This window comes from Lynx canadensis, chromosome D4 (genome assembly GCF_007474595.2).
Source record: "Lynx canadensis isolate LIC74 chromosome D4, mLynCan4.pri.v2, whole genome shotgun sequence".
Lineage (NCBI taxonomy): Eukaryota > Metazoa > Chordata > Mammalia > Carnivora > Felidae > Lynx > Lynx canadensis.
The window spans coordinates 9445690-9472784 of NC_044315.2; the positions used below are offsets into that span (position 1 = coordinate 9445690).

General features: G+C 38.0%; 1 long non-coding RNA gene across 4 annotated transcripts in view; it reads right to left on the reverse strand.

Moving 5' to 3' along the window:
- Nucleotides 1-27095, reverse strand: part of LOC116738438 — a 305676-nt gene that overhangs the window by 139545 nt on the left and 139036 nt on the right. For 3 of the 4 annotated variants that reach the window (XR_004344388.1, XR_004344386.1, XR_004344389.1), the window contains one exon: nt 12330-12446. The exons of the other annotated variant lie outside the window; for it this stretch is intronic. This is a non-coding gene — a long non-coding RNA (uncharacterized LOC116738438). The remainder of the gene's footprint in view (nt 1-12329; nt 12447-27095) is intronic. 4 annotated transcript variants of the gene reach the window in all.

Below are 27095 nucleotides of genomic sequence, written 5' to 3' on the forward strand. Positions count from 1 at the left end.
TAGCTCTCATGTTTAGGTCTTTGATCGATTTTGAGTTAATTTTTCCATGTGATATAAGGTAAGGAACACATTTCATTCTTTTGCATGTGGATATCCAGTTTTCCCAGAATCATTTGTTGAAAAGGCTGTCCTTTCCCTATCAAATTTTCTTCGCATCTCTGTTGAAATTATTAGTCCATAAATGCAAGTCCTCCCCTACCCTGGGCTTCCTGTGTTACTTCATTGGTCTCTATAGTTGTCTTTATGCAGTGTAACACTGCTTTGATTACTGTAACTTTGTAGTAAGTTTTAAAATCTGAAAATGTGGGACCTCCAATTTTGCTCTTATTTTTTAAAATAGTTTTGGCTATTCGAAGTCCCTTGAGGATCCACATCAATAGTAATATAGGTTTTTCTATTTCTACAAAAATTGACATCAGGATTTTGATAGAGATTGCATTTGATCTGTAGATCACTTTGGGTAGTAGTGACACTGTAACAATATTGAGTCTTTCGATCTATAAATATGAGGTGTCTTTCCACATACATGAACCTTCTTTAATTTTTCTCAGCAGTATCTTGTAGTTTTCAGTGTACAAGTCTTTCATCACCACGGTTAAATTTATTCAGATGTATTTTATTCTTTTTGATGCTATTGTGAAAGAAATTGCATTATTTCCCTTTTCAGATTGTTTATTATTGGTGTATAGAAATGCAGTTCATTTTGGTGTGATTTTGTATCCTCCAACTTCACTGAATTATTAGGTCTAACTTTTTTTGTGTGTGAAGTCTTCAGGGTTTTCTACTTAGAAGCTCATGTTATATGTGAACAGAGATCATTTTACTTCTTCGTTTCCATTTGGAAGATTTTTCTTGCCTAAGTGCTCTGGCTAAGACAAGTATATATTAAGTAGAGAACAAGTTTCAGTGTTCTACCATTGAGTACAGTGTTAGATGTGGGCTTTTCATATATGGCCTTTATTATGGTGAGCTAATTTTGTTCTATCCTTAGTTTGTTGAATGTTCTTAATATGAAAGGGTAATGAATTTTGTGAAAAGGTTTTTTTTTCCTACGTTGATCATTTGACTAATGATATAATGATTGCTTTTCATATGTTAAACCATCCTTGCATTTGAGGAACAGATCCCACTTGCTAATGGTTTATAATCCTTTTCATGTGAATTCAGTTTACTAATATTTTGTTGAGGATTTTTCCACTAATATTCATCAGGAATATTGGTTTTTAATTTTTCTTTTCTTACAATGTCTTTGTCTGACTTTGGTATCAGGGTAATGTTGACCTCCTAGAATAACTTTGGAAGTATTCACTCTTCTTCAATACTTGGGAAGAGTTTGATAAGCACTGGCATTAATTTCCCAGTTTGGTAAAATTCACCAGGAAAGCCATCCGGTCCCAGACTTTTCTTTATTGAGAGGTTTTGATTGATAATTCCATCTCCGTAGTAGCTATATATCTGTTAAGAGGTTTGTTTCTTCATGATTCCATCTTGATAGGTTATATGTTACTAGGATTTTATCCATTGTATCAATTTCATCTAGGTTATCTAATTAGTGTACAATTGTCCATAATGTTCTCTTACAGTCCCTCTTACTTCTGTGGTATTAGTTGAAATGTTGCATCTTTCATTTCCAATTTTAGTTATCTTAGTCTTCTTTTTTTCTTTGTCAATCAAGCTAAAGATATTTCAATTTTGTTGATCTTTTTAAAGAAAACATTATTGGTTTTATTAATTTCCTCTACTGCTTTTCTGTTCTCTATGTTCTTTATCTCTGTCCTCATCATTAATATTTCCTTCATCTGCTAGTTTTGGATTTACTTGTTCTTTCTCTAGTTCCTTAAGATATAAGGCTAGTTGGTTTAAGACCTTTCTTCTTTTTTTAATGTAAACATTTACAGGTATAAATCTCCCTCTTGGTACTATATTCTTGGCATCTCACAAGTTTTGGTATTTTGCATTTTCATTTTCATTTGTCTTAAGATATTTTATAATTTCCTTTGTTACTTTTCCTTTGATCCAGTGGTTGAGGGTGTGTTGTCTTATTTCCCAATATTTATGTATTTTCCACTATTCCTTCTGCTATTAGTTTCTAGTTTCATTCTACTGTGATCAGAAAATTTTTTTATGATTTCCATTTTTTTTTTAATTTTATTAAGACATTTAGTTAGCTAATATATGGCCTGTACTAGAAAACATTAGGGGTGCCTGGGTGGCTCAGTTTAGCTTCTGACTCGGTTTTGGCTCAGGTCATGTTCTCACAGCTCACGGGTTCAAGGTCCATATCAGGCTCTGTGCTAGTGGTGTGGAGCCTGCTTGGTATTCTCTCTCTCCCTATTTCTGCACCTCCCCTGCTTGCTCACTCTCTTAATAAAGATTGGGGGAAAAAAAGAAAACGTTACATGTGTACTTGAGAAAAATGTGTATTTCGGTGTCACTGGGTAGATTCCTCTGTATATATCTGTTAGGTCCAATTAGTTTACAGTGTTGCTGATGGCCTCCATTTTCTTACTGATCTTCTATATTGTTGATCTATACTTTACTGAAATTAGAGAACTGCAGTCTCTTACTACTATTGTAAACTATTTCTCCCTTCAGTTTCATCAATGTTTGCTTCATGTATTTAGGAGCTCTGAAGCTTCACGCTATGTATTTGTAATTATAAAATCTTCTTGGTGAGTTGACACTTGTATCATTATATAATGTCCTTTTTTGTATCCTGTAACAGTTTTGACTTAAAAGTCTATTTTGTCTGGTATTGGTGTAACCACCTCTGCTCTCTTTGGTTGCTCTTTGCATAGACTTTTTATCCTTTCACTTTCAATCTATGTGTGTCTTTAGATCTAACGTGAGTCTTTTGTACTGTAGACAAACCTATCACTGGATTTTTAAAAAAAATTATTCAGCCAATCTATGTCTTTTGATTTGGGAATTTAATCCATTTACATTTAAAGTAATTACTGATAGGGATGGATTTATTATCACTACTTCATTGTTTTTGACTGTTTTTCAGCTTTTTTGTTCTTCATTTCCTCCCTTACCACCTTCCTTCTTGTTTAGCTTAATTTTTCCAACAACTTGCTTTGATTCTCTTCTCATTTTGTATGTATTCTGTATGTGTGTGTGTGGTTACCATGGGAATGACCTGTAACACCTTAAAATTATAATAATTTATTTTAAACTTATAACTTAATTTTAATCACATAACAAAACTGTATTCATTTATTTCTCTGCTCCTCACTCCTTTATTGTTTCCTTTATGTCACAGATTATATCTTTGCATTCATTACAGATTTATATGTAATATGTGCCTATTTACATAGATCATTATTTTTTATAATGTAACATGGGAATGATATCCCATGATACTTCCATGAAGAAGTTGACCTTCAGCAGACAATTTTTCAAACTGGATAGAATTATAAATAAAGCTTTCATTTAAAGTCACTGGAAAATGAACAATGGCAAGCAGAAACTAGAGAGGAGTAAACTCTTGACAGATTGCCAGTGCTCTGGGTAAGAACTGTGATTATGTAGCTTTGTTGCCCAAAGATATCCCCAAATTCCCATTCCAGTCTGGTGACATAAAATTGCAGCTTTGTCAGCTCAAGGTGGCAGACAACAGAATTCAGATCATCAAAGCAGCTGGAAATTTAAGAGAGCAATTTTTGAAAGTGAGAGGGAATTAGAAAGGCTAATATCCAAATTCTGAAATAAACTGCCCAAATTTCTGGCTGACTGCTAAGACTACACATTTATGTAGGAGACCCCAGGGGGCTCAACAAAGAAGCAGGCAGAAATTAGAGGATGGTCTCAACTTGAGAAATACCACTGCTCCTGATGAGAATCGCAAATTTCCTATGTTTTTGACTAAGTGCATTCCCAGCTATATACAATTCAATGGTAAAAAGTGAAAGCCTTCCTGACTTGAGATATTAGAGGAAAAAACGTGAGAATGAAGAAGCAATTGGAAATTTATGGGAAACCATAGAGCAAAAGAACTATAGAGAAGATAAGCCCAAATCCTAGTTTAACTTTACTCAAATTCTTGACTGTGAAAACATGAAGGCACAAGGGAGACATTCATAAAAGCAGTTTAAAAAGCAGCAGCTGGAAAATGAAAAAAAAATAAGGAGTTATACAACCTGAGAAGTCAGATTTTGCAGTCTGAGTTCAGATAAGATAACTCAATGTTAGAACAACAACAATAACAAAAAACCAGCACTAGAACATAATGTTCAGTTTTCAACCAAAAATCACTAGGAGTGCAAAGAAACAGAAGGTGATCCCTATCAAATGGAAAAAGTAACCAATATAAATAAACCACAAGTAAACCCAGGCACTGTATTTAGCAGAAAAGACTGCTAAATCATGGCCAGAGTAAGTAGCTATTATCAATATGTCAAAGAATGAAAACGATATATATGGCATTAGTGTGGGGAAAAAATAGGAAATCTCAAGAGAGCAAAGGAAACTATACAAAAGAACTAAGTAGAAATTCTAGAGTTAAAAAGTAAAACTGAAATATTAAAAAACCACTATAATGAGTAAAATTATCTTTTTTTTTTGAGAGAGAGAGAGAGAGAGAGAGGGTGCAAGTGAGTGAAGGGCAGAGGAGAGGGAGGGAGGGAGAGAGAAGCTGGGCTCACCTGAGGCAAGGCTCATGCTCACCCAAAGGGGGGGGGGGGCTTAAACTCATAAACCATGAGATCATGACCTGAGCCAAAGTCAGATGCTTAACCGATTAAGCCACCCAGGTGCCCCTGAATGAAATTATATTAACAGCAGATCTGTGATTAAAAAAGAAAGTATCAGTAAACTTGAAGACAGAGCAATGAAATTATCAAATCTGAAGAGCAAAGAAAATAAAATAATTGAAGAAAAATGGAAAAAGCTTTAGAGGCCTGTGGAGAACTAAAAAGCTAGCCAGCATGCATGTAATTACCATCCCCAGTGGAAATAAATATTCCAAGAAAGGGGCAGAAAAATATTTGAAGAAAATAATGCATGAAAATACAAAACACCTGTACAACATTTATGGAAATTTTATTTACAATGGCCAAAAACCAGAAGCTACCAAGATACCCTTCAATAAGGAAATGCATACACAAACCAGTGTATCTATACAATGGAATAGTATTTGGCAATTTTAAGAAATTGAGCCCTCAATCCATAAACCAAGATGAAATAGTCTCAATGCGCATTCCTAAGCAAAGAAGGCAGTCTGGAAAAGCTACATATTGTATAATTCCCACTATATCGTTGCATTCTGCAAAAGGCAAACTGTAGGGATAAAAAAGAGATCTGTGGTTGCCAGGGGCTGGGGGGGGTGGGGGCGGCAGGTAGAGAGATGAATATATGAGGCACAAGAGATACTTAGGGTAGTAAAATGATTTTGCTTGATGCTGTAATGGTGGATATATGACACGTTACTTATTTCAAAACCCGCAGAACTTTACAACACAAGAAATGAAACTTAATGCAAATTATGACTTTAGTTAATAAGAAATCAGTAGTGGTTTACTAAGATAACAAATGGGCCACATGAGTGCAAGATGCTAGTAAAAAAGAAGTTGTATGAGGAAGAGGGGGTTATATGGAATTCTCTGTATTATCTGCTCAATTTTTCTCAAAGTCTTCAACTGTTCTAAAAAAAAAATGTCTGCTATTTCTTTTCAAAAAGCTTCCCAAATTTGATGAAGAGTAAAACAGATCATTTAATAATGCAAAATGTTCCTCAGTTGCCAAATACAATTGTTGGAGATAATGTGCTAATTTCTGATTACTTGTGAAACTACGAACTGGAAAGTAGAAAAAGGGACATTGAAAATTACTGAAAAATTAGGGGCCCTGGGTGGCTCAGTTGGTTAAGTGTCCAACCTGGCTCAGGTCATGATCTCATGGTCTGGTCTTTGAGTTTGAGCTCCACTTTGGGGCTCTGTGCTGACAGCTCAGAGCATGGAGCCTGCTATGGATTCTGTCTCCCACTCTCTCTGCCCCTCCTCCACTTCCTCTCTGTCTCTCTCTCTATCAAAAATAAATAAACATTAAAAAAATTCCTGAAAAACTACCCTTCTTTATTTAAGAACCTGAGAGAAAGGACTTGGCAAGTGAATGAATTTGTCCTTTCTCTTTACTAAAAGCTTTGCCACTCGAATCATTGCTACACGATAAAGTGATGTCTGCATCAGTGGTGTCACAATCCACTGAATGTCAGTCTTTTTGATTTGGGAGCACAGAGAAAGAACTGTGGAGAAGGGCTTCCCTAGGGCTTGAGGAGCACAGGTCATGAGTGCCAATGATTAGAGCAATAGTTTATGCTGCGTGACTTCTGAGTATCAGATCCTCAGTGACATAGGTGCCTGTTTTTTTATAATAGGTTGTTTTTGAGTCTGTGTGACATGTCGAGCCCTCTAATGTATGAGGGTCCTTCTGTTAGGGTTTAAAGGAGGGAAAAGAAACAAATAAGAAATAGTAGTATAAACATGTTATTCAGAAATATCATGCCAAATACCAAAAGAAACAGGTAAAAAAAAAAATGAGTGCTTCTTGATGATCAGGAGTCAAGATATGGGAAGGATGGTCAGGGAATCACTGTTGATTAGTAATTACGATTTGACTTTAAAACTGAGAATATATACTATTTGGATCAGAAGAGGAATTACTGAATTATTGGGAATTAGATTTTGTGACATCACGCTTTGGCTTTGCCCTCTATGGAGTGAACAGTTTTGGTTCTAAAATCATTCTTTTTAACTGGTCATTGTTCAATTTGTAATCTTCAACAGGACTTTCCCTGTATACTCTTCCAAGATAGTCTCAGTTCAAATAAAATAATTCCCAACAAAACCTTCAAATGAATGTGATCTGGTATGTAGGTCTGCTTTTTAAATTTTTACCTTTATCACATCTTTCTTGGAATTGAAGATGTGAAGACACTAATGTCTAATTCAGATCCATGAAGTCAGGGATGATACATAGCACAAAGCAGTCCTTTGATAATTATTTGTTAAATGGATATGTAAATGTGTAACTAAACTAAAAATGTACCTAGGCAGTGCAGAAGCATTTTGGTAAATCATTAATAAAGCCCAGAAAAAAAATGGGAGAACCTGATGGAGCCAGATGGAGTGTTTTATTATTTTAAAAGATGGGGAACAGAATTGAGACTCAAAAGAAGATAAACAGCACACCATTCCTGTGCCCTCCTATCCCCCATATCTGTACACACAGCCTTGAAGGAAACACATACAGAAAACCCACCAGAGTTATGGGGGTCTGAGAACAGTTTCTTATATTTGGCATTATTGGCAGGACCAGCCAAATATTCCTTTGTGGTTGGGGGGTTGTCTTGTGCATGACAGGATGTTTAGCAGAATCCCTGGTCTCTGTTCACTGGATGCCATTAGCATCCTCCCTCCAGTTTTGATAACAAAATGTGTTCAAATATTGCCAAATGTCCTCTGGAGAGTGAAATCTCCCTTGGTTGAAAACTACAGACGTGAAGTAAAATGTGTTACGTTCACTTCACTGGCTCTGATGTATAACGTGAAAAATGATCACAGGTAGACTTTGTAGATTACCTACAATCTTTTAGAATTGGTAAGCACAATGAAAAACTAAATAATCTACGAAGTAATTAAATGAATCCTACTAAATGAATAAATAATCTAAATAAAAATACCTTCCTATTAATTCACCTCCACCCTATTTTATTAGGGTAGTGATATAAGGTCACAGTACCTTAGCATCTGCAAAAGTGTCTGTGATGGTCCATGAGCTACCATAGGGGCATCAATGTTCTCTTTCTCTAGTAGTTACACAGGTGGTCACTGTGGATTTGATGTGGTTTAAGTGGTCTTTTCAGAGTGAAGTCTAGAATCTCTGGCCAGAGACCTAACATTGCCAAGTTAGGACAGCTTGTGCCCCTGTAGCAAGACTGTGTGTCATACAACTGTAAGAAATCAGGGTGTCTAAAGTTATACAAGATAGATAGATAGATAGATAGATAGATCGATCCTATATATAGGATCTTATATATAGGTCCTATAGGTCACTAGTGCACATGCTAGGTCCACGACCTCGACCCATCTGTTTATAGGTTACATCTGTATATAAATCTGACAATCCTGACACTTTGATACCAACAGACTATGATATTTTCCACTGGGCAAAAGCAGGTCTTATGATATGGTCTATGGCCAGAATTTGGGTTTAAGAGTCATCATTAATCAAAACAAACATTCTACATAGAGAAACAGAAGACACTGTCAAAGATTTTTAATCCTCTAAATTGATAATTTCTTTACTTGTGGTGTGTTGGGGCAAAGTTGTGAAAGACAAGTTGATAACTTCAAACTTTTAAAATTTATTGTGATCTGTGTGCTGCTGAGAAATGCATAATTTGGGGATTTAACACCTGATTAGCTATTAAATGGCTGTCAGGAGAAAATTCTGCAGTAATCGGTTTAGCTTTTAGCCCCTAATTATCACTTCACAGTGGATTTGGGTTGAGATAATTGAGAACTGCAACACTTAAAGACTCCAATTGGGCATTTTTTTAATACAACGAAGTGAATTATTTCTCTATGAGGACTGCATTTAACAGGTATTGGTAACAAGGAAGGAAATGTGATAGTGGATGGGATTTTGTAAAGTGATTTAAAGTAGTTGACTCATTCATTATGCAATTAAGTGGAGCTCAGCTGTGTATAACTTATCTGGCGTCTAGGTCAAAGAAAGTCTTTCAAAACTCACGAAAATTCATTGGGAGGAATTTTATTTTAATGGCGGGTTGGAGAGTCGGCGTTGCTGTCTGGACTATGTAACAGATTCTATCTTTAGATACTGTGACCTTGGGCTGGCTCCTTTCTTATTTTTTGGTTTCCTTTTCTGCCCAGTGAAATACCTATCATTCCATACCCTATTTGTATAAAAGCTCTTAAAAGCACAGTCCTGGAAGGTAGTTCTTCCTTTATTGCCAACATGGACTTTTCGTCAGAGCTAGGTTGTTGCACACTGTCCAGGTCCTACACACTCTACACGCACAAGTGCTCACTCCTAGTGCACACGTGGACACGTGCACACACACACACATACACACACACACACCCCTTCATGCTATTACTTTAACTGTTGCATTCTCCTCTAGAACAACCCAAGTCCTTTCCAATTTTCAAGTTGTCTTCAAATCAACAAATGGCAGCTGAATTCATTCTGTATGACACTATGTTAACTACAAAGATGACGGGACACAATCTCCACCCTTAATATATCTAGTAGGGCACACAAGATGACAATGTAACTCAATAAGGGAAATATAAGAATTAGCTTCACACACTTATCTTTAGTTCTCCATTCACACAATCCAAAATGAATATATTGTCATTAATTCATTACTCATTAATTCAAAGAGAAGGACACAGACTACCTACTATATTCCTTTGTCTATATTCCCATCTCTTTTAATCACAGTGAAATGGGATGTGACTTTTTACCCAAAGGCCATTCCATACCACCCTTCTGCCCTCATAATAGAAAACTAATTTGCAATGGAATGGGAGAGAGGTCAGTCCCAGAAAACAAACCATTACTGGTATAAACCAACACATGCAACTTCATTTCCCTTTGCAGAATACTCACTTTTCTAGGTGCCCTAAAACCAGAAGTGAGGGGCACCTGGTTGGCTCAGGTCATGATATCACAGTTTGTGAGTTCAAGACCCACACTGGGTTCTGTGCTGACAATGCAGAAACTGCTTGTGATTCTCTCTCTCCCCCTTTCTCTCTGTCCATCAGTGACAGGAAATATTCTCGATCTCTCTCTCTCTCTCTCAAAATAAATAAATAAACTTTAAAAAAACCCAGAAGTGAACGTGTGATCTATTATTACATTTGAGGTACACAGAAAAGCATGCTCAAAGGCTTCTGAGTATGATTTTTCTTACTGAAAAGGGAGGATTCTTTTCTAGCCATCTCATCCTTGAGTGCTAGGAGACTAGCAGAAGTAGCATGTCAGCTTGCAACGAGGAGAGAAAAAGCACAAGGGTGAAAAGTCCTCAGTGTGAGCCCGACAGAAGTATGTAAAGGGTCTGGAAGGACTTCCTCTTTTGAATAGTTGGAAAAGCTTGTGTCATTCCATGATCCTACTGGTGACAGCTAAAAATTGCAGAGAAAATATGACAATCATCTGGTTGAAGGCACCAGATAGCTGCCGGGGCTGTGAGAACTGTATGGGCTGAAACTCTGTGAGGGGGAAACCTTCAGAGAAGTCAGCTCAATTCTACTGCAATTCATACTCCAGGGGCACTTAGTGATTCTGGACTTGGGCAAGAGGCTTAGATTCTGGCATCTGCAGCAACCACTGATGGTGAACAGAGAAACTTGCGGAGGTCTGGGCTGACACTGTGAAGGAGGCACTTGAAAATGAAGTCAGTTTCCCCTTAAAGACATTTGCTGAATCCTAGGGCTCATGGACAGCCAGAGAGAAGCCTAAGCAAACACCCCCTGGAGAGGAGAGTAGAGCAGTCAAGAGTTTCACGAGACAAATATTGGAATAATTTGGTGCCCACCAAAAGGAATAGTATTGAAGAAAACAGCAGGCACTTGGTTGAAAACCTTGAGGTGCTAGGGTGATCTAGAAAGAGACTGGGCCTTAGTAGGGATACCAGCCTTGATTTAGTCCCAAATAGATTAAGGCAGAAGATCAGTTACTACTCTCTCTGCCTGGTAGTGGGAAGAGCCAATCTCTTCTAGAGGAAAATAAAATAATCTGGGACTTAGGTATATTTTGATACGTAGTGTTTGGCATTCAATCTGATACTACCTGGCCTGAGGAAAGATAGGACCACATGAGTGAACTGCACACCCACTAAACACAGAGCCATGCATAGTTTGGACACTGTAGTTTGCTGAAAAGAACTTTAACATATCTACCGTTAATTTAGTCAATATAAAAGATGAAAAGAGGCAGAAGATAGATAAAAGCCTTGCAATTTCATCCGAGAATAGAGTGCATTAAAGAAAGAAACAAATGGAAATTAAAAAACTTAAATATACAAAATCTGAAGTTAAGAATCACTGTATTGGTTTAATACCAGATGAGACATACATAGCAAGACAAAGCCAAAGACAGAATCAGTGCATTGAAAGACAGGTCAACATAAATATAGACCCAAACCACCCCTAGGTACAGACAGAGAGAAAAAAATAAAATAAAGAGAAAGATCATAAAAGCAGTCAGGAAACAAGATACATTACCTTCAATAAAGCAACAATAAAACTTAAAGATTACATCTCGACTAAAACAATGAAATCCAGGAAGCAAGAGAGTGACATCTTTAAAATGCTCAAAGAAGGAACTGACAATCTAGAATTCTATCCTTCAAAACTAAAAGTGAAACAAGGACACTTTAAGACAAACATAAACTAAGATAATTCACCACCAGTAAATCTGCCCTAAAAAGAAACAGCAAAGCAAGTTATGTAGGGAGAAGGAAGATGAAGCCAGAAGGAAACAGGAATGTAGGAAGGAATGAAGAGCAAGAGAAAGGGTAATATGTGGGTGAGTATAAATAAATACTGACTATACGAAACAGAAGAGTAGTATCTCTCGTGCAGTTTGAAAGGAATCCAAACATATGACAGTAACACAAAAGGCAAAGGGGTAAATCGTAGTGTTTACCATAATAACCAGCAGAGGTAATAACTTGCTTTAGATGATAACTGGTCAATGACAAATGCAATATCTAAAAGACTATATAAGTAACCAGTTAGAAGAAGGAAAATGAAATATTAAAAATATTTGATCACTCTAAGAGAAGCCAAGAGAAGCGAGGAACAGAAGCATAAAACAGATGGATCAGAAAGACGAAATAATAGTAAGATGATAGCTAACATCTTAAATATATCAGGAGTTACATTACTTTTAAATTAACTGAATACTACATGTAAAAGATTAATGCTGCCAGGTGAATAAAATAGCAAAACTCAGTTATGAGCTGTAAAATCCAGCTGTATGCCTTAAAAAAAAATATACAGAAATATTCATAGTAAGATATTCCATGCAAACTCTAGCACAAGGGAAAAAAAAAGCTGGTGTAACTAAACTCATATCAGAGCAACTCTTTTCTAAGGCAAGAGTAGATATAAAGCTAGATACAGATATAAAACAAAAAAACAAGATAAGATAATAATATTAATATTAACATTAATATTATCAATAACAATACAGGAGTCAATCCACGAGATAGACACTACCCAACATGTAGCTTCAAACATGAAGAAAACGCTGTGAGTGCCGAAGGTGACAATGATGCAAAAAACAAACCTTACCTGCCCAAACCACCTCACTCCATGTTTCGTCCCAATAAATTTCATCATGGCTTAGATCACTGCTGGTTTTTTTCACATGCAGCTGAAAGGATTCCCACCATTCACTTGGTCACCAGGCTAGAAATCGAGAATCGTTATTATTTAGGCAAATGTTTGCAGGTGAATCAAAGATTTCTGCAAAGTGATGCTGATCAGAATCTGCTGAGGCAGAACGCGATCTCGCAGACCACCTGCAATCTGTTTATCTTGCCAATGAAGAAATAGGGACTCAAGGGGGGACAAATGACTTGGCTAACGCCCACACATTAGTATGGTAGTAAGATGAGGAGTCCTCAAGTCCCTGACTTGCAGTCCAGGCTGCCCCCCACCATGCCAGGTGCTGCTAAGCCTCTCTCTGAGCTGCTTTATTATTATTACCACAGATAACTCAGCTTCATTTTCCACAATGCTGTTCATCCCTGCACCATGCCAAAATGCTTTACCATAGAAAGAGTACAATTTCACAGTTAAATAACAGGACGGAGAAATTAAATACTGTAGGTGCAGACACAAAGACATTAAACCAAACTCAATTTGGAAGGGAGGCTTTAGACACATTATCCACCAACACACACACACACACCCTAAAGCTCTGTGCACTATGCCACTTGCATTGTTTTCAGACAGGATCATTTTACCTCTATGTTAAGAGAGCCAGAATCAGGAATCATGTACAGGGTGGCACAGTGCTTTGGGGCAAAAACCTCCCTTTTACCATACACCCTAGGGCTCAATGAAATCACAGTGGCAGAACCTCACTTCCACGTGGCTCTTTTTTCTTGATCGCTGATGACTTGTGTTGAAAATGAGTTTCTTGTGTGGCTGCTTCCTATACATATGTTGGCAAGAGGAATTCAGGACACAGCACACCCGCAGACCCCAGGGCCCCCCGCCGAGGACATATGGGTATCTAGACACACTCGGTTTCAGGTTGTGTGATTGCAGGCAGCTGAATCCCCAGATGAGGGATTTTTAAACAAGTTGGTGATTTTCAGATGAAGGATACCAGCCACAGAAGTTTCAAGTGCTCCCGTGCAAGTTGGGCTGCCAGTGAAATACCAATTTCTCCTTTTTTTAGAACAATTATTTCTTTTATTTGTCCCCAGACAGACCCTCAGACATTCTTCTCCTCCCTTCTGAGGCTTCTCTTTGAAAGAGCCAGTGCAGTAGATCATGCCGGTTACTCCCCAGATAGAGCTGCCGAACACAGGTGCATTCTGGGGCTTCAGTGTCTGGCTCAGTCTCTGATTTGTTGCAGGAAAAATACTTGCTGTAGTTTCCCAATTCCCAAATGTGGATACTTTGAAGATGGATATGATGTATTAATTTTGTGTTTTTACAGATTTATGCTCTGCAGACGTAACTACATTTTTCCAAGAAATGAAGCGAGAACTGACTTCAAAGTCTGTACGTCAGGAATGGCGTGACAGGATTTGTGGGTCCTCTTGTCTCTTAAAGGAGACAGTAGAGATTCCAAAAATGAAAACAGAAAGCCTGTTGTTTGGCCTAAAGTTTAGAAGACCCCACTTCCAAAATTCATGAGGTTGATGTGGAAAAGATAATGTGTGAAGCACCTTACATACTCTTTGGCAGATAGAAGTAACTCAGTAGTTACAGTGTCTTCCTTCAGTCCACATTTGCCCCTCATCTTCATCACCAACCATCAATTACCAAGTGTTTGGCATCCAAGGTAAAGTATAAAGATGGTTTTCGTATGTTCAAAATAGCTTGGATCAACATGATTTTAAGGAAGATAATCCCTAGGGGTTAAAAACATAAATTGTCGACCAAAGAAATTAGGTAGTTTTGTAATAGAAGAAGGGTGGAGAAACAGAGACCATGCTTTTGCTTGTTTGTTTTTACCCCATATTTTTTGATGTTTAATAATCTTGAAAGTTTGTAATGGTAAGACTTAAAGAGCATTTGTGAAGTAGTTTACAAAGCCTTTTCATATCTGTTATCCCTTTTGAACCCTGTAATAATTATGGGAAATAGGCAAGGGATGGACTGTCATTCCCATTTAATAGAAAAGCCAAGATGGCAGACATAGTGAGGCAAGGGAGAAAGAGTTAGCCATGAACGTGGGAGGTGAGATGAGGGATGGTGGAGAAAATAAGGACAATAATATTTTCTGTGGTGAAATCTGGAGTGTGATCCCAATATCTGTCCTTACTAGAGGATTTGTTGCCCTAGCTACAGAGAATGGTATCAGCAGAAAGCCTCCAGCTAATAGTGCCTTCAGGGATTGCTTCAGTAGCAAAGCTTTCTTGCCCCAAATCATGGCCCTTGTTGGAGTGGCAATCACATCCAATAAATTATTGATGTGGTTGTAAGAGCCCAGCCTTTTTAGTTGAACTCTATATAGCTTTAATGTGTCATTTTAGCTACGGAGTGTCCTGCGAGTTAGGCAACATTCCAACTTGACTCCTCTACCTAATTGTGTTCTTTTCCCCTCTCGTCCAGAGGTGTGATTCCAAGGGCACCCCTAATAATACCTTGTGCGTTAAACTTTGTCCTGGAAACCCAACTTGGGGTCCATCATATGAGCAAGAATGATTATAAAAAGAAGCTGGCAAGATTGGGTTTTGCAGATGAATCACACACTCGTTTCCTGGCTTTCAGTGAAGACCCAATCACTTTTGGTGAAGAACTGTGTCTCTAGCACGAAGTGATTGTCCAGTTGTTCAAACGGACACCTGGACATGAACTGGGATGGCATATAAGTAGAACAGAGTACACTAACTGTTGTAATATACCAGGCTTGTGAAACCTATGGGGGTAGAGTACTCATAAAGACAGCAAATTCCAGTGGTTCTTAGCTTGAATGACATTCTAGAAAGATAAAAGTCTGACAGGAATCAAGAGGCAATGGAAAGCCAAATATGAATACGAGAGGGCTATCTTGGTAATATATGAAAACACTCTCATCTCTTGCATTGATGGGAAGAGAAAGCTTAGGACCAGGAACAGAACTTCATCATAATACAGCCAAATGTGTTAATTTTTTGGGCTGCTTTAACAAAAATATCATAAACTGTGAGACTTATAAACAACAAATATTTATTTCTCACATTCTGGAGGCTGGAAAGTGCAAGATCAAGGCACAAGCAGATTTTGTGTCTGGTGACGTCCATGTCCTGATTCACAGACAGCCAAATTTTCCCTGTGGCCTCACATGGCAGAAGGGGACTCTTTGGTGCCTCTCTTAGAAGGGTACTAGCCACATTTATGAAGGCTTTGTCCTTTTAATCACCTCCCAAAGGCTCCACCTCCAAATACCATCATACTGGGGATTACATATCAATACATGAAATTTGAGATGACATACACAGTCAATCTATACCACCAACTTCCAAAGAAGATGAAATTCTGAGACAACCAGGGTCTATTATTTCATGGAAACATCTGGGTCGGAGTCCCTGAAAATCGTGAATCCTCAGGCTTCTCTCAGTGCCCTGAACACTCACTAGTGGCCTAACACTCACTACTAACAGCTAACACTACCTCTTGGCTTGAAGACCATGAAGAGGCCTCTCTCCCTCAAGATGATAGGCCCCCCACCCAGGATCTGCCTCTACCTCCTCTCCTGGACTCAACCTAAGTCACAGAAAAACCTAGTTGGGACGTTCTGGGCCTGGTAAGGGATGGAAAGACTATCTATACGCCAAAGAAGCTGTGAGAGCTAGCCACCAGGTACGACAGGGGCTGCAAGATCTGGCACTAGTTATAGTATTTGATCAAGAGGGCACAAACATCAAATTGACTGAGGGAGAGTTGAACAATAGGAGAGTAGTCTCCCGAGAGGTAGGACTTAACACCCCAACAAAGACCCCAGGAGGTGATGTGAACTTGCTGCAAGGATGGCTCCTAGAAACCTGAAAATAGTGATGACCCAACACTGAGTGAGGTTCAGTGTCAGAATTCTCATGGCATGGATGAAAGAAGACAATAAAAGGATTCAAGAAGTGGGTGTCCTTGAGTCAGACGCTACATATGGCCAGAAAATCCTCCACATGATAATGCTGCACACGAAAGCCAGATGACACAGCATTTGCCAAGGCCATAAGCAATGATCTTGCGAGAGGGTACCAGCGCCACTAAAATGTTTAGTGGTGCTGTTGTCTATAGATCACAGCTATTTGTAGATGCAGTCATTACAGAACTAGGCTCACAGCGAGCCATGGATATGATAGGACTTCAAAATAATGGAAGTTGGAAGACAAAATGGATTTGACTACTGTGATAAGCAGCAATGTAAGAATGGTAGCCAGGGGGGCTGACTTGCAGAGAGTTAGTTTTTTTAAGACTACTTATTTATTTTTAGCAATCTCTACACCAATCGTGGGGCTTGAACTCATGACCTTGAGATCAAGAGTCATACACTCTTCCAACTGAGCCAGCCAGGGGTCCCAAAAGTAACAGATAGTTAAGGAATGCAGCATCGATAAGGTCAAAATAGCTGGGGAGCCAACAGGGACACTACTAGGTTTGTATCATCAAAGGAAATAGAGGATGAAAGATGTAAAGTCTGAATGCAGTTTCTCAATGAAATATCATAATCCCTTGCTCAGTTTCTGGACCTCATCTAGTTTTTGGGTCTAGAAGCCACTGCCTGAATAGATGACTAAGTCAACAGAGAGAAGGACTCTATTAACATGACCACAAAGATATACAGTAATCACTGTACCAGTCATTTTTTCTCAAAGAAACCTCAAACCATTTACTCAGGAAACTCAACATGGGGACAGGAAGGTATCCAAACATTTCAGTTTATTTAACTTCATTTTTGTTTCAGTTTTACTGAGACCCAATTGACAAAGTTGCAGGTATAATGCAAATGAACATGATGGGAGAGAAAAGGAAGATGGCAAAGTAGGCAGATCTTAAGCGCACCTTGTCCCATAGACAAAACTAAATAATAGTTGCAACAGTCCAACTAATTCAGAAAATGACCTGAGAACTAGCAGAACAGACTTTATACAATTAATCATACAGAGGAGGTCACATTGAAAAGGGTAGGAGGGGCAGAGACATTGTCAGGAGCCAAACTCCTGGCAAGACTAACCACAAACAGGAAGGACACCACAAGCATGGAGAAGGGAGAGGAGCAGTCCCTATACCAGGTACCCCAGGCATGAGGGACCTGCACTGGAAGGACAAGTTCCCATCACATGGGACTTTGAAAACAGTGGGCTTAACTTCCTGAAGTTTTTACAATATTCAGGGCTTAATTCCAGGTACTTTAAAAATGAGCAGGATTAGCTCTGGGATACCCAGAGGGTGAATGACAGGAAATGGAGTCCCCACACTTAAAGAACGTAAACAACCCCACCTAGAAAAGCAGTTTGAAAAATGCCTGGAGGATACAGAAAGGGTATTTATTTTCTAATCTCAGAAAGTGCTTTGGAAGGGCAGGGATCTTTAGGAGACTTCTCCAGGAACAAAAGAGCTGGGGCCACCATTCCCTTCCCCCTTCCCTGCCTAGATAACTGGATACTTTTGGGAGCCAGAGCTAATGCCCTCCACCTATCTTGCTAACACCATGTGCCCCACCCCCCACTTTGTCCTTCAGATTCCTCCTTCCGCATCTAGTCTGCCCCAGGCTTTGGGCATGTCTCCAAAGGCAGCTCCTGCAGTGACACATCCTATAAGCAGCCCTGGCAGGGACCAGCACCACTCCAAAGTGGCTGCTGCCCTTGGGAGAGGGGGATGTAACTATACACAACTGGAATGACTACAGCCCCAGAAGACAGAGTAGGGGCAGGCATCTGGTTTGACTACATGCCCAGTTCACCTATAAAAGGCTCTAAAGGAGCAACACAGGGAAAACACCCTATAGTTCAGTAAAAATGCAGCCCTAGCAGATTGGCTAAGGGCAGGCATGTGGTCATACCATTGACACTGCCCAATAATAAGCCCACTCCCAGACTGGCCCTTCAACAACACAGGGACCAAACGCCACCCATAATAGGCAAGTGGGCTACTGCAGTCAACTGAACTAAAGGCAAACATGGGTCAGCCAACCCGTGTAGAACACAGACAACCCACTTAGGAGATACCCCTACGTTCACCGGTTCTGGTGAACAAGGGACATTGCACTACAGGGCACCACAGGATGTCTTCTTCATAAGGCCACTACTTTCAAGAGCAGAAGATGTAGCTGCTTTCCTGATACATAGAAACTAATGCAGAGAGTTTGACAAAACAAGGAGACACAGGAGTATGTCCTAAACGAAAGAACAGAGCAAAACCACAGCAAAAGACCTAAATGAAACAAAGACAAGCAATATGCCTAATAAAGAATTCAAAGTGATGGGCATAAACATACTCACTGGACTCAAGAAAAGAAGGAAGGGTCCTAGTGAGACTTTGACAAAGACAGAGAAAATATTTTAAGGAAAGAACCAAGCATAGAAGAAGAATCAATAAATGAAATTAAAAATACACTAGAGAGAATGAAGAGCAGATTAGAGGAGGCTTAAGAAAGGATCAGCAACATGGAACACAGAGTAATAGAAAGTAAATAAGCTGAACATCAAAAAGAAAAAAAGAATAATGAAAAATAAGAATAGTTTAAGGGAACTCAGTGACATCATCGAACACAATAACATTTGCATATAGGGATCCCAGAAGGAGAAGAGAGAGAAAGGGGGTAGAAAATTTATTTCAAGAAACAATAGCTGGAAACTTCCCTAATCTAGGGAAGTAAAGAGCTATCCAGACCTAGGAGGCACAGAGAGCCCCAACAAAATCAACATAAGGATGTCCACACCAAGACACATAATAATTAAAATGCAAAAAAGGAGTGATAGAGGATTTTTAAAGCAGAAACAGAAAAAAAAAATACATACAAGGGAAACCTCATAAGGCTATCAGCTGATTTTTAAAAAATGCTTATTTATTTTTGAAAGAGCACAAGTTGGGGAGGGGAAAAGAGAGGAGACAGAGGATCCAAAGTGGGCTCTGTGCTGACATCAGTGAGCCCGATGTGGGGCTCAAACTCATGAACTGTGAGATCATGACCTGAACCGTAGTTGGACACTAAACCAACTGAGTCACCCAGGAACCCTAGCTATCAGCTGATTTTTTAACAGAAACTTTGCAGTCAGAAGGGTGTGGCACTGATATATTCAAAGTATTGAAAAGAAAAAAAAACCATGAAACCAAGAATACTCTACTCATCAAGGCTATCATTCAGATAGAAGGAGAGATAAAGAGTTTCCCAGATAAACAAAAGTTATAGGAATTTATCACCACTAAACCAGCCTCACAAGAAATGTTAACGGTAACTAAGTTGAAAGACAGGGCCATGATCAGGAGTAAGAAAATTATTATAGGAAACAATTTCACAGGTAAATGCAAACATAGTTAAAGTAGATTAATCACTTGTAAAACCAGTACAGAGGTTAAAGCACAAAAGCAGTAAAATCAATTATATATAATATAATATATTATATATATATAATTTTAAAATTCAGTTAAGAGATTCACAAAATAAAAAGATGTTAAGTATGGCATCATATACATAAAATGTGGGGGGTAGGGTAAAAATTACGGCTTTAAGAATGGTCTCACACTTAAGAGACCATCAACTTAATGTAGACTGTTATATGCACACAATGTTATATATGAACCTAATGGTAACCATCAATCAAAAGTCTGTAATAGATACACAAAAAATAGATGGAAAGGAATCCAAATATATCACTAAAGAAAGACATTAAAACACAAAGTAAAAAGAGCAAGAGAAAATGAAAAGACCACAGAAGGACTACAAAAGCAACCGTAAACAAGTAAAATAATTGTAATAAATACATACCTATCAATAATTACATGGACTAAATGCTCCAACCAAAAGACACAGGGTGACAGAATGGATAAAAACAAACAAAGAACAACAACAACAACAAAATAAGACCCATCTATATGCTGCCTACCCGAAACTCACTTCAGACCTAAAGACACATGTAGTTTGAAAGTGAAGGGATAGAATAACATTTACCATGCAAATGGAAGTGAAGAGAAAGATGGGATAGCAATACTTATATTGAACAAAATAGAATTTAAAACACACATTGTGACAAGATATAAAGAAGGACACTACATAATGATAAAGGGAGCACTCCAACAAGAGGGTTTAACAGTTATAAATATTTATGCATTCAACATGGTAGCACCTGAATATATAAAGCAACTATTAACAGACAAAAAGGAGAAAATTGAGTGTAATACAATAATAGTAGGGGACTTGAATACCTCACTTATATCAATGGACAGATCATCCATACAGAAAATTAACAAAGAAACAAGGGCTTTGAAAACTTTGGGCCAGATGGACCTAACAGATATATTCAGAACATTCCATCCTAAAATAGAAGAAACTGTATTCATTTCAAGTGCACATGGAACATTCTCCAGAATAGATCACATGTTAGGCAACAAAAACAAGTCTTAACAAATTTAAAAAGAATGAAATCATATTATGCATCTTTTCCTACCACAATGGTATAAAACTAGAAATAAACCACACAAAAAAAGTCTGAAAACAATACAAATACGAGGAGTCTAAATAACATGCCACAATGAATGGGTCATCCAAGAAACCAAAGATGAAATCAAAACTTACATGGAGACAAATGACGATGAAAACACAATAGTCCAAAATCTTTGGGAGGCAGCAAAAGCTGTTCTAAGAGGGAGGATTATAGTAATACAGACCTACTTCATTTTTTTTTTTTACCAGAACTATTTTTTATTTTTTTTTCAATATATGAAGTTTATTGTCAAATTGGTTTCCATACAACACCCAGTGCTCATCCCAAAAGGTGCCCTCCTCAATACCCATCACCCACCCTCCCCTCCCTCCCACCCCCCATCAACCCTCAGTTTGTTCTCAGTTTTTAAGAGTCTCTTATGCTTTGGCTCTCTTCCAATTACAGGCCTACTTCAAATAGCAAGAAAAATCTCAAACAACCTAACGTTGCACCTAAAGGAGCTAGAAAAAGAAGAACAAAGTCCAAAGCCAGTAGAAGGAAGGAAACAATAATTAGTTACAAATAAATTAGAGAGTGAAAAAACAACACAAAATATCAATGAAACCTGAAGCTGGTTCTCTGAAAAAATTAAACAAAATTTATAAACCATTAGCCAGACTCATCAAGGAAAAAAAAAGATGTAAATAAGTAAAATCATAAATTAAGGGGAGAAATAACTGACATCACAGAAATAAAAAGGGTTATAAGAGAATATTATAAAAAATTATATGCCAACAAATTGGACAACCTAGAAGAAATGGATAAATGCCTAGCAACATAAAACTTTTTAAAACTGAATCATTAAGTAATAGAAAATTTGAACAGACTGATGAATAGAAAAGAAATTGAATCGGGGCGCCTGGGTGGCGCAGTCGGTTGGGCGTCCGACTTCAGCCAGGTCACGATCTCGCGGTCCGTGAGTTCGAGCCCCGCGTCGGGCTCTGGGCTGATGGCTCGGAGCCTGGAGCCTGTTTCCGATTCTGTGTCTCCCTCTCTCTCTGCCCCTCCCCCGTTCATGCTCTGTCTCTCTCTGTCCCAAAAATAAATAAATGTTGAAAAAAAAAATTTAAAAAAAAAAAAAGAAAAGAAATTGAATCAGTAATCAAAAAACTCTCCCCTCAAAAAAGTCCAGGACTCAGACTGCTTCCCAGGTGAATTCTATTGAACATTTAAAGAAGAGTTAATACCTATTCTTCTCAAGCTATTCCAAAGAACAGAAAAGGGGGGAAAAAAGATCTTCCAAATTCATTTTATGAGGCATCTTTGCCCTGATACTAAAACCAAATAAAGGCACCACAAAAAAAGAAAACCATAGGCCAATATCTCTGATAAACATACATACAAAAATCCTCAACAAAATATCAGCAAACTGAATTCAGCAATACATTAAAAAAACCATTCATCATGGTCAAGTGGGATATATTCCAGGGATGCAAAGGTGGTTCAATATTCACAAACTAATCAATGTGACACATCACATTAACAAGATAAAGGATAAAGACCATATATTATCTCAATAGATACAGAAAAAGATATGACAAATTATAGCATCCATTCATCATAAAACTCAACAAAGTGGGGTTAGAGGGAACATACCTCAACATAATAAAGGCCACGTGTCAAAATCCACAGTTAACATCATACCCAATGGTGAAAAACTGAGGGATTTTCCTTTAAAATCAGAATGAGACAAGGATGTCCACTTTCTCCACTTTTAATCAGTATAGTACTAGACATCCTAGCCACAACAGTTAGACAATGAAAAAGAAATAAAAGGCATCCAACTGGTAAGAAAGAAGCAAGATTGTTACTATTTGTAGATGACATGATACTATATATAGAAAACCTTAAAGACTCCACCAAAAAACTACCAGAACTGATACATGAATTTAGTAAAGCCACAGTGTGCAAAATTAATACACAAGTAATACACATTTCTACACTCTAATAATTAAGTAGCAGAAAGAAAAATTAAAAAAACAATTCCATTTATAATTGCACCAAAAGAATAAAATATGTAGGAATAAATTTACCCAAAGAAGTAAAATACCTGTACTCTCAAAAATACAAAACACTAATGAAAGAAATAAAAGATGATACAAACAAATGGAAAGATATTCCATGCTCATGGATTGGAAGAATCAATACTGTTAAAATGTTAATACTACCCAAAAGCAATCTACAGATTTAATGCAATCCTATCAAAATACCAACAATATTTCTCACAGAACTACAACAAATTCAAAATTTGTATGGGACCACAAAAGACCCTGAATAGCCAAAACAATCTTGAAAAAGAGGGACAAAACTGGAGGTATCACAATTCCAGATATCCAGATATACTACAAAAACGGTAGTGATCAAAACAGTAGGGTAATGACACACAAACAGACACAGAGATCAATAGAACAGAATAGAGAGTCTAAAATAAACCCACACACTTATGGGAAATGAACCAATGATGAAGGAGGCAAGATATACTATGGGGAAAAGACAGTGTCTTGAATAAATGCTAGAGAGCAAACAAGACAGCTACATGCAAAAGAATGAAATTGGGCCACTTTCCTACACCACACAACAAAAATAACTCAAAATGGATTACAGACCTAAATGTGAGACCCAACACCAAAAAACTCTTATAAGAAAACACAGGCAGTAATCTCTTTGACATCAGCTGTAGAAACATTTTTCTTGATATGTCTCCTGAGGCAAGGGAAACAAAAGTAAATTTAAACTACAAGGACTACACCAAAACAAAATCTTTTGCATAACAAAGGAAACCATCAACAAAACAAAATCTCAATCTACTGAATGGGAGAAGATAACTGCAAATGATATAGCCAGTAAAGGGTTAGTATTCAAAATATGTAAAGAATTGATACAACTCAAAACCAAAAAAATAAATAATCTGATTAAGGTCTTCTTCACAGAAGAAGTATTTCTGGGTATTTAACTAAAGAAAATGAAAACAGTAATTCAAAAAGATATACGTACCCATGTGTTCAATGCCACATTATTTACAATAGCCAAACTTTAGAAACAACCCAAGTATCCACTAATAGATGAATGGATGGAGAAGATGTGGTATACACACATACATATATATACACACACACATATACACACAGTAGAACATTACTCAGCCACAAAAAAGAATGGAATCTTGCCATTTGTAACATGGATGGACCTAGGAGGTTTAATACTAAGTGAAATAAATCAGAGAAAACAAATACCATATGATTTCACTCATATGTGGAATTTAAGAAACAAAACAAGTGAACAACAAAAAAAAAAGAAATAAGAGGCAAACAAACAATAAAAGCCAAGACTCTTAAATATAGAGAACAAAACGGTGGTTGCCAGAGGGGAGATGGATGGGAGATGGGTGAAATAGATGAAGGGAATTAAGAATACACTTATTGTGATGAATACTGAAAAATGTTCATAACTGTTGACTCATATTGTACATCTGAAACTGTATGTTAATTATACATGAATCAAAAACAACATTTTTTTGGTAGAACTGTAAATAAGTAAATGAATAAATAAATGTACATAATGATTACACACACACACACACACACATATACTGTGAAAGAATTCTCACCATTGAATTAATTAATATGTCCATCACCTCATATATATATATATATATATATGTGTGTGTGTGTGTGTGTGTGTGTGTGTGTGTGTGTGTGAGAGAGAACACATAAGTTCTATTACCTTAGTAAACTACACAATACAGTTTTTCAACTCCAGTCACCATGTAATACATTAGTTCCTCAGATCTTACTCATCTCACAACTGAAAGTTTGTACCTTTTGACCAGACTTTCCCTACTATTTCCCCTACCCCCAAGCCCCAGATAACCACTCTACTCTCTGCTTCTATGAGTTCAACTTTGTTTTGTTTGTTTTTAGATTCTACTTATAGGTAAAACCATTTTCTTTGACTACATACCGAAAATGGTGTTCTTCCATTCTTTTTTCTTTTTTTCTTTTCTGATTGAATGAATTCTACTGCTCTGCCTTCAAGTTCTCTGATTCCTTATTCACTTGACCTAGTCTGTTGAATCCCTCTATTGAGTTTTTCAGTTTAGCTGTATTCTTCCACCCTATGACTTGTTTGGTACTTATAAAATATTTTCTGTCTCTGTTGAAACTCTCTTTCTTCATGCATTGCACTCCTGACCTCAGTGAACTTCTTCGTGACTGATATTTTGAACTATGAGATAAATCACTCATTTTCATTTCATTAAGATAAGTTTCCGGAGATTTATCTTGTTCTTTTGTCTGGAACATATACTCCTGTTTCTTCATTTTCCTTAGGTTGTTATGTTGATTTTTGCACATCAGATAAAACATCCACCTCTTCCAATCTTGACAAGAGTGGTCTCATGTAGGAGATGAATCTCATTAGTAAGCCTGTCCTAGGCTCCTGCTTGCCTCTCCAAACTTTGTGATTATCTAAGCTGCATTCCTGTTCTAGTGGCTCTCAGGAATTGAGGGTATGCCAAGATCCATCAGTGTTCCAAAAAGGAAAATTGCAATCATCACTCAGATACAAGCTGATGAGAAGATGGATCCTCAGGTAGCAGCTGGCAAAATACGCAGTTAAGTCCCTTCTGGAAAGGAACTACAGATGAGCATTTTTGCCTATTGCCTCTGCACTGAGTCTGGATAAAAAGTTGTAGGAGTGCTCCTGTGCCCATTTAAAAATTGCTTTTATGTATGCTATAGTCCTATGGGACTCATGGATGCACACCCCACTGGTATCAGAGCTAGGTGATTTGGGGACCTGTTCCCCGGATGGCAGCCATACAGGTTGGGATGCTAGATGTGCAGACAAGCTCCTTCCTGGGAGATACTGGTGACTAGGATTCATTGTTGGAGTGATATGAAGGAAGAAGGCAGGGAAAGTGCCCACCTGCTCTCGGGGCTCTAGGGAGGATTACGGTCAGCATCCAGATGTGTGCTAATTAGAAGCTGAACCCTCAAGCAGCAGCTTGTAAGATATGCAGACAAACCGCTTTCAGGGAAAGACTGGGACAAGGTGTTTTTTGCCTCCTCCGTCTGCACAAGCCCTGGGAGGACAGTTGTGGCAAGTGCTTGTGCACCCATTAAGATCTTCTTTGTTTACTGTATTCCAGTGAAACCTGTGAATGCAAGCCCCTTTGTCTTTCAGAGCTAAGTGTTTTGGGGGCCCCTCCTCTGTATGGGAGCCTTCCAATTTGGAGCCTTATACGTGTAGTCCAAACTTCTCAGCCCTCGTGAAAAAGATGGGGTTCCCTCCTGACTGTATGCTTCTGTGTCAGGAGGTGGGGTTTAAGACAGTGCGTCTCAGTCTTTTCTGTTTCAATGTAGGTGTTTTCTCAGTTGTCTGATGTGTAGGAATCACTCAGCTATTTTCTAAATTTCCTTCAGAAGGAATCACCCTCTGTGTAAATGCACATTCAGCGTGTCTATGGGAGGAAGAGAATTCAGAAGCCTCCTTTGATGCCATCTTAATCCGGAGTCTCCTATCCAAACATTTTTAGGATTTCTTGATAAATGGGTGGAGAGGCTAGAGACTGAAAGTACCAACAAGGTCTTTCTGTTAGAAGGGCCAGTTTATAAATTAAATCCTGGCCCAGGTTCAGTGCACAGTGTGCCCTCAAGCCACCAGTTTTGTCTTTTCACCACTTTCCAAAAATAATTGAGACACACATAGCTTATGGTCAGCATCGTTCCCGCAGCGGATCCCTTGGCTTGTGGGTCAAGGATAATCTTAGTGCAAAACCCAAACAGCAAGCTCCAAAACTGTTCCCCTCTCCTTTCTCTTGGAAGAGATAATACAGTTTTACAAACTGTATACTCAGGATGGCAGAAGTTAGCACTATCCATGAGGTCCAAAGGATGCATGAATGTTGGTACCCAAAAAGTCTTCATTTAATACACTAGTCTAGTCCCTGAAGAAACCAGAAACATCCTGAAAGATGGCAAGAGACTTCTGCAAACACAACATAATAGTATCTCCAATTGCAGCTGCTGAGCCAGATGTGATATTTTTGCTAGGGCAGATTTATATGTCCCCAGGTACATGATAGACAGCCACTGATTTCACAAATGCATTCTTTTCTTTACCTATTAAAAAAGGACCACTAACAGTTTGAATTCATATGGAATGAACACCAATATACATTTACAGTTTCATC